Below are 15,591 nucleotides of genomic sequence, written 5' to 3'. Positions count from 1 at the left end.
GATGCTGCTGCACATTAAGCAGGAAAAAGACAAAAATGCTCAAATGTTGCACTGAGGGGTGTTAAAGACAAAACCCCAAATATAACCAGACAGAAATATTAAAGACATAACAAATTGCTTTCCAGATGCAGAATCTTATCTATTCCATAGACATTGCTCCCTCTAATGGAAAATTAATGTTAAAGTTGCAGGTAGAGCCTGCCTAACATAATCCATTTGTGGATATGGTTCACAGCACTTTCTGGAGGATTTCTGGTCCCACGTGGAAAGAAGTTCCTGGGAGTTACACAGGGAATGTGAAGATGAATACTATAGCAGGGAAAAGAGCTTAGCTAGAGCAGGACTGATTGGGCAATGGATAAGAGAACAGAAATTATAGAAGTGGCATGAACAAGAGAGACAACTACAAACAGCACCCGTGAGGAATGGCAGCCTAGTGAAGAGGACAGAGAAGACATGAGTGCCCACAGAAGGCATTGCATGGGAAAGCTAAGTTTCAGAGAGAACCAAGAGGTGAAAGAGGGAAAGAAGTGCCACATGCTCAGTCCCAGTATTTTGTAGTTTCAGGGTACAGTATTGCAATGATGCACCTACTTCTCTTTATTTTTTGTCCTGGGCTTTTGTTGGGCTTCAGGAAAGAACATTAACTGAGTGGATTTGGTTTTGCTTGTTCCTCTAAATCTGTTTTTGCTGGGAAAGCTCTTAATGCATCATTGGATCTCACCTCTGATTCATCCTTTCCAGACTGACCTCAGAGGAACCAGGGACTGAGACCCAGCTCGGGAGCTGTAACTCTGGCCTGAAACTAACAACAATTACCATTTGCTTCCCACAAAACTGGAAAAACAGAACCTCAGCTTTCTTCCATATTGTCTTGGCTGCCTTCCCTTCAACAGGGTACGTCTTCTCCAGGTTTTGTTGCGGGAACTGACAAGGCAAAGCTCACAGTTGGGAACATATTGGCTTCCATACTGATACTCCACCACTTAAGAAAAGGGTTAAGAAACAAAACTAATATTGTAACTCACAGAGAAAGTGTGTTCCAAAGTCCTCTGAAATCAGTGGACTGAATCCCACCAACGTCACCAAGTACTGGCTTAAGGCCTTAGTAAATACGGGATTTATAAAGGAATCATTGTACGTCAATGGTGCAAAAAAAGATGTCTCAATAATTCAGAAACCACAACTGAGGAAGGAGTAGAGGTAAAGATTGAGGCAATGATTGCTAGAGGTGAAGGATGAAAAAATACAGATGTTAAACCAAAGTGGGTGTGGAAAGGAGGCTGAAAGATACGAAATTATATTGAAGTTGGTCTGGTATCATCTACTGCTAGAAGAAGGCAAGTGTGGTGTTGTACTCCGATGTGCTTCTTATTCCTTGAAACACTATTGCCTTTGCAAATTTCTTTATCCCTAGCTGATCTTGACTACTTCTTTTCCTGACTGTAGCTGCTCTATACACACTGCCAAATTAACACCTTAGTTCACACAATCTACTCAAGGAGAGTTCTCCCAGTCTTTTCAGTTCTTCACATGTGTGGACACATTCAAACACACTGGCACCACAGCCCTTGAGCAGAGAAGCAATCCATGGAGAGGTGAGATGGGAGTACTGTGAGTGATGGGATGTAACACCTCCCAAATCTGAGAGCTCTTACATTCAGATTAATAAGGATGCCTCTGTACTCTGTAAAAGTGTCTTAGTACACTGCACCTTCCCATGAGGAACTAGATGCTGCTGCTCCCAGCACCTTATGTGAAGCTTATTCAAGAGAGTTGGAAGAGATGTTCAGAATTTGGCCTAATCCAGTAGAGCATTTTGAATATATTTTCTACTTAAATTAACCTGCATAAAATGGGTTTGCATGACAGCTTGTCAAGCTAGTTCACCTCTTGCAAATCAGATCTGTGATCTTCTGTGACCTTTTCTTCTCTCAGTGAGATCCACCACATGGCATCCACAGGCATGCTTTGAATAGTTTAGGGACCAGGATCATAATTGCTGTCAAGGTCCATCAGAAGAATCACTTCCTCTTTACCTGCTTTTCTGCACTTATGTGCTTGATACAAGATAGGCAGTGCAAAGTTCCTCTGTTCACGAGGTGAAGTGGCTCCTTGTGCACCAATAGGAACAGATCTGCTTTTGTAGGTGTGCAGGCATGTTGGATTTCCCCTGAGGTACAAGAGCAGCTGCCAGGTGGTCTCTATATGGCTTCTCTCATTCCTCTCTTGTGATGCCAAGTCCTTGGTAGAGAGGGTGCCCCAGTGCTTGTGGCTCTGACTGCAGCACTGCCGAAGAACAGCCCAGGAGGGAAAGTAAGAGATCCAGCACCACTGCACTAACATTGATCCTTGGAGAGTTTGCCCCCTGAAGGACTGCACTTGTCTGATTTTTAATAGCTGTTTGCATTTTCCACCACCTTCTTTTCGTAAGGAAAATATCAGCAGACTGCAATTTACTGAAAGTTTCCAGCAGGGAGCAGCATTTATTCATTTGTGAAGGAGACGCTTCCACCTCAAAAGGACCAGGCACCCGAAGCTGAAATAAAGACTTATAAGTCCTTTGCTTAAGAAACAATGTTTGCAGATGGATGGACAACTAGCAGTGTGAGGGGTGAAGGAGGAAGGGCGGGTTAAACACTTGGCACAAGGCCTTGCTCACCCTCTTCATCTGTCTGATGAAGCAAGCATGGCTTGGTATTTGGGACTGGGGAGGTTGGAGGCTCAGAAACAGTGCCAGCAGATGAGGTGGATCAAAACATTCCCATTTAAGGAAAAATTTTTATCAAAAAGTTCAGTGTTATCCCTGGCTCAGAATTATTACTTCAGGTACTGGAAACCCAGATTAAGGTCTCACTAATAATGCTTGCATAGTATTATCACAATCCTAAAAATACAGCATATTGGTATATATATAGAACCTAGGCTCCTGTTTGTTTTGAAAGCTTTCAATTTTAACATTTCTCTTCTAAAGATGTTTCTTACAATGATATGTTAACAATTTCAAATCCGCAGTCTCAGAATGTCACAGCTTTGAAATCAGCCTTCCACAGAGATAGGCTGTGAACAAGTACAAAAGAGAGTATTTTAGTGCTTGAAAGCTAAACTAGTAAAAAATCCTGTTCACCTCCTAAGTGAATTTCTATTAAAAACAATTTTATAAAAACCATATACCTCATTGACAGCACTTGTGTTATTGCTGGAATTCTTCCTGCCTGTCCTGCGCTGGCTCTGCACAGCAGCCTCCTGCTGCTGTCCCCTGAGATCAGCTGTGTCCCAGTGGTGCAGTCTCAGAGTGGGTGAATCAGACCGTGCAGAGTTAGGTAACTACTGCAGTCTGCAGCCAATACCCAAATCGGCTTTAAACCTCAGGCTAGATTACAAGAGAGCTAGAACACCATGTGCTTGTGTGCTTCTCTTCAGGATCCTGGGACTCTCAGGGTGTGCCACTGGCACCTCAGGCTTTCAGTCCCTGAGTTAAGATGACAGCAAGTTTCATCCTACCTCTAGCTGAAATGTTATGTAACTTTCTAGTACCTTGGCCTTCCCTGCAGTCAGAATGTGCATAGTCACGAATTAGATTAAATGAATTTTTATAGACACGCTGACTTTTCTTTAATCACACTTTTTCTCTTCAAACTGGGGCTAAAGGTTTGTTTTAGTAAGATTGTTATGAACATTCAGTTGTCTTAAGTATGTATTCGCTTGTCTTTATTTGCCTAGATTTATTTTTTAAGTATACGATTACTTTGTCTAAATTTAGCTTTACGTGTCCTAGATTCATAAGGTTTGATTCTAAGATAATAGCATTCCTGTAACATTTTTTTACTCCTCAAAGTACTTGATCCTTTTAGCAGTAACTCCAGTTTAATGTAGCTTTCTTTGTTCACTGGCATCGCTTATGACATTTTAAAATAATTAAACTGCATATATGTTCTCCGTATGAGAAGCCCGAAGCCAGTGCCAACAGTGTGTTTCCACTAGTTTGAAAACTGGTAGGCTTAATATTAAATTCCTTTTATAGTTCAACTTTGAGAAGTAGATCTGTTGGTACAGAAGATTCTCCAAAAAGCATCAGCCAATACTTCTTAAATGGCAGCAACTCTGCAACACTGGTATAATGGAGTGACCAATGTACCTTGGTAAATCTCTCTCTTAATTTGTAATGTGGAAAACAAGTACAAATACCTGAATTAACTGAGAGGCATGTGAACAGTAGGCTAGCGTGTGGCTTGAAAATGGGTGGGAGCAAGGAGCACATCTGTGAGAAATGAGGGAATAATCATTCTGGGTGGATGGCGAGTTCAGTCCAGTGCCTTGTCTCCATCAGTCACAGATGGAGATTTTGCAGATTTCTGAGGAAGAGCATAGGAGCAGCACAAGGATCTAGTTTTACATGCTCAAACACTCACAGCCTTCAGCATCTGATAGCTGGGGACCTTTCTGAGGACGAGTCACTGTCTCTGTATCTTCAAAACTTATTTCTTCAATAATAGATTCAGCTTCCCCTTGAACTCATGGGAACTACATTCTTAGTCTCTGGCGACAAGAACTTCCCCAGCTCCCTCACACCCTAAGCAATGAGCTGCCTCCCTTTTTCCTGGACCCATCTTCATTTGATAGCTCCTATTATTGCACCAGGAGAGGAGTCAAAATGTATCCACCTACTGCACTTGACAGCTCTCCGCCACTCTGGTCTCCTTAGTATGCTGAAGATGCTTAGCTGATCCTTCGTAGGAGCCACTGCTGGCAGTGACCAGACACCAAGAAAAGGACAGCCAAGGACACTGACTTCCCTTAGGGCTGCCAAAGCCATTGGGCCTATGACCATGACCAGCCCCTATGGATCTGCCTGCCATGCAAGCAGAGTCAAGCCAACAACCTTGAGGAACCCTGGGAGCCCCACTGCCCAAGCTGCACAAAACTCTTCTTCACTTGCAGCATATGCTGCCGTGCAGTGTGGTAATGGCTGAACTCGATTTAAATAAACCACAGCCTAGCCACAGCAGCATAGAGCACAGCAGAGGGTAATTTACTCTGCCTCTTAGCAGGGATCCTTAAAGAGTCATGACAGGTCCAAGTAATCTGTCAAAGAGCAGCCTGAGCAGCCAGCAGTCTTTGGATGCTAATCCCTTATGAACAATAGATTCATTATATGCAAATTAATAGGAGAAGGGGTGATTGGCCACTGTATCTGCCCAGACAACTGCTCCATTTCAAAGGAACTTCAAGTACCCGGAAATCTATAAGCTGAAAAAAATTAAATGACCACATTCTGCATCTTTGTTTAAAAACAACCTGATTTCCTCAGACAGCCTGTGCAGGGATCCAGTGAATGCTGACGACACGGCAAGCTGGAAATAGTGCTCTGTGACTGAAATCCATGAGGAAAACAATAATAACAAATCAATGCATACACTGAATTTCTTGAACAGCTCTGGTTTTGATTAATTTTAATTCCCTATTCCATTACAGATTTACTTGTTTAATATCAGAAAATCCATCTGAATCCAGGGAGTGAGTTGAATATTTGTGGAAAAGATACACGGGTGGTTTTCTACATTACTGTTTTCTTACTGAGGAGTCAAAGCTGAACCTAAGGAGCAGGACAGCAGCTAGACATTGTCTGACAAACCAGAGCAGGTTCCCATCTTGTTTTGAAGTTAAACAACAGCTCTGTGGTCAACTGCTGACTGCTTTCTCCAGCTGATATTTGATTGTGGGAAGGTTATGAGTTTTCTGATGCCAGCGAAGCTGATCTTAATTAAAATATTCCATTGGAAATGTTTCATAAGATAGGAATACAAGACTGACGCCAGTCTGTCACAATTCACTAGACTGCTTGAAATCTGGAATCGACCTGGCAGGTAGCCGCACTGAAGCCAAAAGGAGTCCTGCACAGAAGGCTTAGCTTCTAGATGGGTGGTTTTCCCTATTTTTTTATTTTTTAAAGTACACCATGTCAAATGTGTTTATGGTGCTTTAATGTAAAAAAGAAGCGAGTTGGGTTTTTATGTCCCTGTTTAGCTCATGATAACAACATTAAGACTAAGTAAATACAAACTTCCATAGATGCAGAAATTGATACAGCATTTTTTAAAACCAGGCTTATAGGGATCATAGATTCATAGAGCTGTTAAAGCTGGAAAGGACCCATAAGATCATTGGGTCCAACTGCTTACCCACTAATACTGTCCCTGCTCGGCTCTGTGGGGTCCCACGTGCACCCACAGAAGCACGGGTGGGTTCAGTGTCACAGTCGGTAGCAAAGAGTTGAGAAGGGTATTTGCGTGCGTTCCGGCAGGAGCATTTATTGCTGCTACAGCGTCAAAGGTTGCAGAGGCAAACACAAACATGATCCCGAAACTCAGTTTTATCCAGGGACGGGGAAAAGGCAGGATTAGGGAACGGGGACCAATGGGGAAGCTCTGGGGGAGTGACGAGGGGTAGAGGTTAACAGCCAACTGGGGAATCCAAACTGGGATAGATTAACATAACAGAACAAGCATCCTGGGAGAAGCCTTTCTGGTCACTGTAACCTAAAGAGGTACTTTGTGATACTAGGGACTTGTCTTACTGAGAACTCTCTGTCCCTTGTAATGTATGTTCACTGGCCACCACAACCCACGATGTTCAATGCTAAAGCATGTCCCCGAGTGCTACATCCACGTCTTTTTAACATTTCCAGGGGTGGTGATTCCACCACTTCTCTGGGCAACCTATTCAAATGCCTGCCATTCCTTTAACTGAAGAAATTTTTACTCATATCCAATCCAAATCTCCCCTGGCACAATTTGAGGCCATTTCCTCTGATCTTGTTGCTCATTACTTGGGAGAGGAGACCGATCCCCACCTTGCTATAACCTCCTTTCAAGTAGTTGTGGAGAGTAAGAAGCTCTATCCTTAACCTTATTTTCTCCAAGCTAAACACTCCCAGCTCCCTCAGCTGCTTGTGCTCCAGACCCTTCCCCAGCTTCATTGTCCTCTGGACATGCTCCAGCACCTCAATGTCTTTCTTGTAGTGAGTGGCCCAGAACTGAGTGCAGGATTCAAGGTGCGGCCAGGATGCCAGGGACAGATTATGGATTTAGTTGCCCAAATATACACATCTTTTTTTAAGTTTTCAGCAAGAGTTTGACAGAAGTTGACTCCCCAACTCACCTCTCCCCATAACAGCTCAAAATCCCATTCCCATTTTCAGCTTTACTTTGAGGAGATAACCACTCTGACACACTGGAGCCCACTAAAGCACAGCTCACTTCCTATGCCAGTCCATGGATAATGCCCAAAGAGCTGAAGCTCAAGTGATGCTGTGGCTGTTGCAATTATAGTGTGCTTCAGGAACTACAGGGGGACAGTTACCTGGCTGCTCCTTTTGGCCCTCTGTCCTACATCAGATGCTTTCCTAACTGGTACCTTTTTATAATATAAAAAATTGATTTAAACAAAAGACATATTTCATAGCCCTCTTCCCTGTGAAAAAAAAAATCTACATAGTTGCAAGGTTCAAGGCACCTGTAGTAGATTCCCATTCATAAATAAAGTTGTCACCTGTGTTCCTGTTCTGTTCCCATTTTTGAGGATTTTCTCCTAAGAAAGCACTCAGCACATGGGACTCAAGCACCAGTGCTGTTACATCAGTGATGATCATACCATACAGCACACAGAACATTTTGCAGGCTTTTCCTAATTAAGACTGATACTGAACAGCTATTTCAGCTGTACACATAAGATAGAGGAATGTGACTCAGCCTACATAAAAAAATACTTTGTACTTACATTATGGTCTCCTTCCAAAGATTTTAGTGTGCTTTCCAAAAGAAGTCATTTAGCTTTGCAATATCTCTGGGTGTTTACTGAAGGAACAATTTCACCACATTCCCAATAGAAATACTGGCAGAGAGGTCATAGGCCCAATTTTCAGATGATTTCAGTGCAGAAATGTGCACGCACAATGCAGGCATATTGCTGAAAACAATACTTAATTTCACTAACTACATGTGGAGATGACCAGACACATGAATGGTCACTTTAATCCACATCCAGCTGTTGTTTGGCCAAAATAAACATTAAAAAATTTATGTATATTTGTAACCCCTAAACTCATGAACTTCAGGCTTTAAGGTTATGAAGGAAATCTGTAGGTTCATTTGATGCAGCCTTGCAGAGAGCTTCAATGACCCTGACTGTTTTACTACCAAAATATGCTTCTTTTTCACCAAATCCATAGGTGTTTGGTGAACTACTGAAGCAAGCCTTTAACATAGATCTTTGGTGACACTTCTACTGTCAAGTGTAGCGAAGATCTTTGTAACAAGCAGCAAGCATGAGCATTTGGATCTGCCACACTCTGGCAGAGCCACCTGAAATTCAGGGGAAAGAATGAGCTAAAAAGACAGATACCTTTTTATTTTGCGAAGTCTCACAGAGGAAAATATTTTTCCATAATGAAAAAAGTTGTTGTTTTTTCTCTTTGCGTTGCTCATTTTTATGATCTTCTGAGTAATTTCCCATTTAAAATTCCTTTTCTTCCCTCCACAGGCCACCATCCCCAAAAGTATCATATTCATCCTTCTTCTGACTGGATTTTTGAATGATTGTTTTGGAGTCTGGCTTTATCTCCCTGGAGTCTCATATCTAGGGATCAGCAAACTGGCTCATATAACTTACAAACTGGCCTGAACCATAATTCAGCACTAAGGAAATGTTTTGAGGATAAAAAAAATCAGTGTGCTTTTCACATCCATACACCTCTCTACTTCCACCTCCTAGAATCAGCTGGAATGCCAAATGATGCCAGGTTACCTGCTGCCTCAGGAGTTTGGACACAGTTTTGAAAGCCCCATGGGTTAAAAACCATCTGATTTCTTGAGTCTTTGTTTCTTCAGCAAATTGACAACTGTTAGTGACTGTCATTGATGGGTTTTTCTCCTTTTTTCTTTTTCTTTTGTTCAGTTGTGCAATAATACCTGTGTCTGAAATCATATGGGGGAGCAGTTGGAAGACAACATTCATAAAGGAATATGAAGCCCAAAGAAATTAATTTAAAAAGAACTCTGTGTTTTGTTATGACTCCCAAGTCCATCCCTCCTGCCCAAAAAACCCAACAAAACAAATTCCCCTGTATTCTTGAAATGTTCACTGTCTTTTGTCTGTCTCATCTTTATTAGATGAGAAATTTTGTGTGTTTTTCTGCTCCGTCCCCCTATTGCAAACATGTAAAAGTATGCAGTCCACTACATTTTTATTGAGAGAGTGCCTATAAATAAATCCCATCCACAGACTTTCCATATATGCCCTCTACTTTCACCTCCACATCAGGTGAATCCAAGCTGACGCAGCTCCACACCTCTGAGAAGACAAGGACACCTCACAGAATAAATGTCTGGGGTTTGCCATTTCCTTTGTCTGGTTTACTATGCATCTCACCTACTTTGCTCAGTCCTTTAGAGGAAGACTGTGTAAACACACAGGCTCCTTCTCTAAGGCTGAACAGAATAGTGGAGAATCAGCAGAGTAGTTTTGTGGGGCATATGGGTTCAGAAAACATGAGGTGGTCTTTCATTTGTATTAGTTATATTCCAGTTAGCAATGACACCACTAAAATCCTCTCATTACTCTGTGTAAAAGTACTTTTCATGATCCAGTGTTGTTTCTTTAACAAAGAACATTTGCAAACACCGTTTCATCAAAACAAAAAGAAATTATTGTAAGTTACTAGCTTTCACTTAAAGGGACAGGAGTTTTGCTGTTGATTTTAAGGGTCTTTGGTCCTCAGCTAACACAGCACATTTAATGTCTGCTAGCACAATTTTTTTTTCCTTTTAACAGAAGTGTGTCTGTTTTCTTCTCAGATTGTGCACACCAAGTTGACAAGGCTTATTTGGAATGCATAGCTGGGTGGATGTGGTGTTGAAGTAACAGATGTTCCAGTAGTTGAACTAGGCATCCAAAGGGATAAAAACAAAACCCACTTGTCTACTGGAACCTGTTTCAAACATGGTAGCTGGATAAAAAGTAACCCTGTTGCCTGTCTTTCTCTGGCCCTGACTTTACAATCTTATTAGAGCCTGAGAAAAAGAAAAATCAATTGATGCCCAATGTCTACAAATTATTAAGATATCCCCCTGCTGTAACTGTTCATCTAACTTAGCACTTCTTCTGTCATGCTCATCAGCTCTGTGCCAGTGCTTTCATTTCTGTCCCATCTGCCCCTAGAGCACCTGCTCAGAGAAGGCACTCGGCAACACTTTGGCATTTACAGAAATTAGTCAAAATTCCTGGGTATGACCTTGCCAGCGGATACAAGGCTAATAGGAACAAGACTGTGCACCAAAATGGGTGCACTAATATTGGCAACCTTTTTCCAAGGGCGCAGGTCCAGGATTGGGACCTACTGAATATTCATTTGTGACAATTTCAGAATTAAATCTTCACCATTTGTAATTGAAGCATCTTTTTTGTATAATAAAATGAACTCTTTGGTTTTGGCTTTGATACTTGAGGAAAAATAGAGAAATTCACAGATTTAATATAACAGCTGAAATGTTTTTCAGGGGAACTCAGATATTTCTACATTTCAGCAGTGTTAATTCAATTAGCCTGAAACTAACTCAAATAAAGCATTATTGTCCATAATGGTGGAAGTTCTAGGATCTTCCTTTGAAAGTATTTTTATCTCTATGAAGACTTAATGTGAAAAGCTAACTTAAATATTCCTCCAGCAGTTTACAGACCCTAATCCAATTCCCACTGAAGTTAACAGTGCCATTTCAATTACTCCTCCAGCAGGAACAATTTATTATGACAGTATCTTAGTCTTCGTTGACCCCTGTTTAATTTATCTTCAGCAACTACTCCTCTACTCCCACTCTGTTAAATTACTACTGAACCAGTTTCCCTCTCTTCACCTCTTTTTACCTATTTCATTATTTCTTCTCCTTAAAACTATTCATATTGGCCTTTTCTGCATCCCAGCAGTTGATTCCAGCTCAGTTTGCCAAGACATAATTCTAAAGTTGATTGGATTTTCAGTCCTCCCAGATCCCCTTCACCCACAATTTGAAGTCTGCTATAGTCCACAAGGCAAATATTGGGATTTTAAGTTGGTGGGAAATGAAGTAGATATTTCTACATGCAGTCTGGGATTACTGGAACACTGAGAGCTTTTTTCTCTTGCCTCTTTGCTTCATGGATGGCAGAAATAATGTAAAAGCCAAAGGTGTAATTCACACCTTGAAAAGCAGCTGCCTCTGCCAAACATTTTTATTAACAGTATCACTAGGAGAATTACTGGAGGTGCAGTATGTAAGGAAAGAAGAGGTACTGTATTTCTTGACTCACAAATAGTATTGTTCAATTTGAAATTAGCTAAGGACTACCAAAGAAAATGCTTTGGCATGATGACTTAGTAATCACCTAAACGACCTGGTGAATTAGGTGTAACAAATGACACTCAGCTCTAACTCAGCTACAAACTGGAGGGAGTTATAATAGGTAGAGGCCTATTATGACCAATATTAACTAAGAACCTTAGATCATCGAAGTCCTCAGTAAACAACTGATAGTCTTAGAGTTGCCCATAAAACTGTTTCAATAATTTCATGGATATCACTCTCAGCGTAATGATCTGCTGTGCACAAGTACTGTGCTTACTTTGAGAGCACTGCAGGTTCACACTCATAATTAAAGTGTTCCTGCTGAAGATTTTTACAGAGGCCACAGTGATAGGTATAACAGCACTGCCAGTCTCTATATGGTGGTTTAAGAACAGCTGTCAGGAGTCAAACAAAAAATCTGGTGGCCAAATTCTGTCAACAGCCAGTAAGAGAGGCCAAGAGAAGAGTCCAAGGGCAGGTCAAGCATATAGTGATGATTCCCCAGCCTCCCCTTCCAGCCTACAGCAGTCTGCAGCTCAGCAACCTCCTTTCCAGAAGAGGGATCTATGTGTTAAATAGTCCTTGTGGGATTTCCTTCCTTTTCCCTCAAATTTGGCTACTCAGGTTAGAAGCTACGTAAACCTTTTGGCATCCACCAGTGACACACAACTGTGTGTTCCACAGCTCTCCTAGCAATGGATAAAAAAATCTCATCTTCTCCTTAACTGAAACTATCACTCAGTCATTTAATTTGATGTTTTCTACTTCTAAAGTGGAGAGACAGTGAACAGCCATTTCCTGCTTACTTTAGTCATTGCTTTGTAGGTATATGTCCTGTCTACCCTCATTGATCTCTTTTCCAAGTTGAAGAGGCCTAGACCATTTGTTCCTGATGTTAAAACTTTTCCACACATTTGATCATGATTGCTGCTCTCCTGTGATTCTTTATGTTTAATATCACATCCTCTTGAGCTGGGACATCTGAACTGTGTGAACTCCTCTGTAGATGTATCATGAACTTAAACTGTACAGAAAATTTTGATTTTTCTTGTTTCTCATTTCCTTACATTTCATTTGGTTTTGACAGCACTCAGGTTATGGATCTCTTGCCTTTAGTTGGAGCCTTGCTATTTTTACATCTACACTAAACGATGATGCATTTTTAATAATTTTATTTCTTTTGACCTACTGGCATTAAAATAACAGTAAGAAAATAGTTTCATTTCCTCATGACTGCTTGACTTTGCCCTCTGACTTCTTTGTTGTCCCCAAATCTCTGACCTAAATTGCCCTGTATTCATTCTCATTTTAACCTCAATTAGCCAAGAGATTGCCACTCCAAATAAAGAAAACATGCTTTTCACCATGTGTCATCCACTGGGCTCAAAAATTTTTGTTTTGTCATTTCAAAAGGTCACAATAGGAATAAGTGGTCAAAGGTCCATTTTAAATCAACATTTGAAATAATACATTGGAGACATAAAGATGCTAAAATGACAAGCAGCTGACACACATAATTAGTCTCACTATTTTGTGCTCCACAAGGTAAATTGTGTTGTACATCCCCAAGATTTTAGCTAGGAGTGACTTTTTTCAGCAGCGTTTGGCTAATAGAGACTCTGCCCATAGACTGTATGAATCTATTCAATCTTTGAATAAATTATTCAAACCATTTCAAGGCATTATTAAATTATAGCAAAGTAAGCATTTCCAGGTATTCTTGTACATTTACACTCTGAGGAGCCTTTTGCTTCAAAACCATACTTATCTCTCAGATCAAGAACAAACACAAATTCTATGGATCAAAGAGGAAGAGTACAATGCCCTCTGATGTATCACTAACCAAATGACAACTTCTGACAACAGCTGTGGATTTTGAATGATGCTCAGCTGAGCCCCACTAGAATTCAAACCTGGATATCATCCATAGGTTAAAGACAACACAGCCCAATTGCCTCGCTGTGTTTCTCACCACTGAGCATGAGAAGGCACTGAGGGAGCAAAGTGCTGATGCACAGCAGTGAACCTTTGAAGCTGCTGATGAATTTTACAATAGTACCATCTGGCTCTCTGGTGAGAAAAGTTCTGTCCCACTCACAGAGAACTGCTAGCTTTGGTTTAAAAATGGCTGATGACAGGTGAGGAGATGCTTAACTATCACTGTAGTAAATATTACCATATCCCGCCTTCATAGGGAGGAGGAGAGAAACGATCCAACAGGCAGGAATTGTGCAGCAAGACTGACTGATTTAATTATTTTACAAACTCTTTTATAGACTTTTTTCTTCATAGTCTAATTGGACAAAGGATCAGCCACCCCTTGGGGGTGATTGGCTAAAATCCTAAAACATCCATTGTCAAAATATTTTCCTACTGTACTATAAACAAAGCTCAGCAAGGTCGCAGGTGTTCATGGTTTATAAACTCTGCGAATATCTTCTGTGAGAGAGAAAAGTCTCTCACGGACTTAGAAAATAGCAAGAAGAATTCTTGCTAGCAGCATTTTTGTATCCACACTTAACCATCAGCTTTTCTTGGTTCCCTCTGAAAGGGGAATTTGAGTATTCAGACTATGACATTTCTAAGTTCAGTTTCATTAGTGAGATGATGTATTTCCATTTTCAGCCAGTGGTATGAAGCTTGTGAAGGATGCAGGACATACAGGAGTTACAGGCCCATCTTACGTAGAACATCTCACCTTCTTTATCCACAAATGACTTAGCCAGTGCTCTGAATTTGAAAGATGCTTATGTGAATTGAAAATTTATACTTGTTTCTGCCAACAAATATTCAGCACTTCTTTCAAATACTGAAGCATTATAAATACCTTTGGTAAAGATACAAATAAAAGTAGAAAAATCCTCTAAAATAGATTATTAAATTTAAATATTTGAATGTAAAGCGAGAGTCACACTACTACAACTTCCATTTCCTTGTCTGATATCAGGCATCTGTGAGCAGCTCTCATATTAATGCAGCTATCTTCACTGGTCAACCAAATGGCCACTGTTTTTTTAAGAAGCAGGAAGAATAAGTCAGTATCTTTCCAGCTGGGGAAAAGAACCTTCCTTCTGGGAAAGTTCCATCTTCCCCAGAAGAGGATCTCATCTTGCACAGACTTGGCATTGGTTTTCCATTCCTCTACAAGAATTACAAGAGAGAAATAGAGTGGAAAACATCAGATCACCAAGGTCATGTGATGAATGAGGCTATTAGAGCAATTAGATGAGTTTTATCTGTTTTGCTTGGTAAAATAAAATTTTAAGTAGGCTCATCTATCTCACCACACCTGATTACTCTGGAGGTCAGACTTGCAGAAAACATTTAGAATGGTAACAGCAGAAAAAATGCACATATGGGCATCAGATTACTTGTAAACACATTTTGCCTAGCCTGTGCAAGGGAAGACTGGAAAACCCTGCATTAAGGGTAAAATTTGCTTGACCTAAGAAAATCTATCAAATGTTTAAAACTTCAGTTTAAGCCAACTCTCCAGGCATATTCTGTAACCAAGGAAAAGAGCCAGACCCTTCCAATAAGAATAATTTCCTCATAAAATAAGGGTCTAAAATAGGTGAGAAGAATCAGTCTCTGCAGATTTCTCTCTCTCCCCATTGCCCATAGAGCAAGCGCAGATGTTGAGCTCAGACACAACACCTAACATTTGTTGGATGAAATTATCCCACTCCCAGTGACTGAGCAATGGCTCTTAGCATTTCATGTTGATGGTGTCAAGTGATTCACACTGGAAGACACAACTGGAATTACATCAAATGAGTTCTGCAGTAAGTGCACCCACCCTGAAAAAGACCCAGGCTTCACATCGCTCAGCTCTAGGAATGCACAGCAAACCTCTTGCAGTCTGGAAAGCCAACTCATATGGGGCTGCATAAGCAAAAGCACAGCCAGCAGGTTGAGGGAAGTGTTTATTCCCTTTGGTTTAAGAGGGAAATATCATCTCAACTGCTGTGTCCCACTCTGGACTCCTCTGTGCAAGCAACACCAAGAAACTGGAGGAAGTCCAACAGAGGGCTATGGAGGCGATTAAGGAGCAAGAGCAAGGAGAGACATTCAAGAAGAGGCTGAGGGAAGCGGGATTTTTCAGTCTTAGGAAGGGTAAGAGAAAATATTATCGCTGTTTACAACTGCTTAATGAAAGGATATAGAGAAATTGAGCCAGACTCTTCTCAGTCATGCACAGTGGATGAATGAG

General features: G+C 40.9%; 1 protein-coding gene across 2 annotated transcripts in view; it reads left to right on the top strand.

The window, feature by feature from the left end:
- TMEM74 (transmembrane protein 74) overlaps positions 1-12,755 on the top strand; it is a 34,915-nt gene extending 22,160 nt beyond the window's left edge. For both annotated transcript variants that reach the window (XR_004244170.1, XR_004244168.1), the window contains 2 exons: positions 745-897; positions 8,542-12,755. The gene's annotated coding sequence lies outside the window, so the exon portion shown is untranslated. The remainder of the gene's footprint in view (positions 1-744; positions 898-8,541) is intronic.
- The last annotated feature ends 2,836 nt before the right edge of the window (positions 12,756-15,591 follow it).

The sequence above is a fragment of the Corvus moneduloides genome, chromosome 1 (assembly GCF_009650955.1).
Source record: "Corvus moneduloides isolate bCorMon1 chromosome 1, bCorMon1.pri, whole genome shotgun sequence".
NCBI classification, from domain to species: Eukaryota; Metazoa; Chordata; class Aves; order Passeriformes; family Corvidae; genus Corvus; species Corvus moneduloides.
This window is presented reverse-complemented; position numbering and strand designations above follow the sequence as displayed.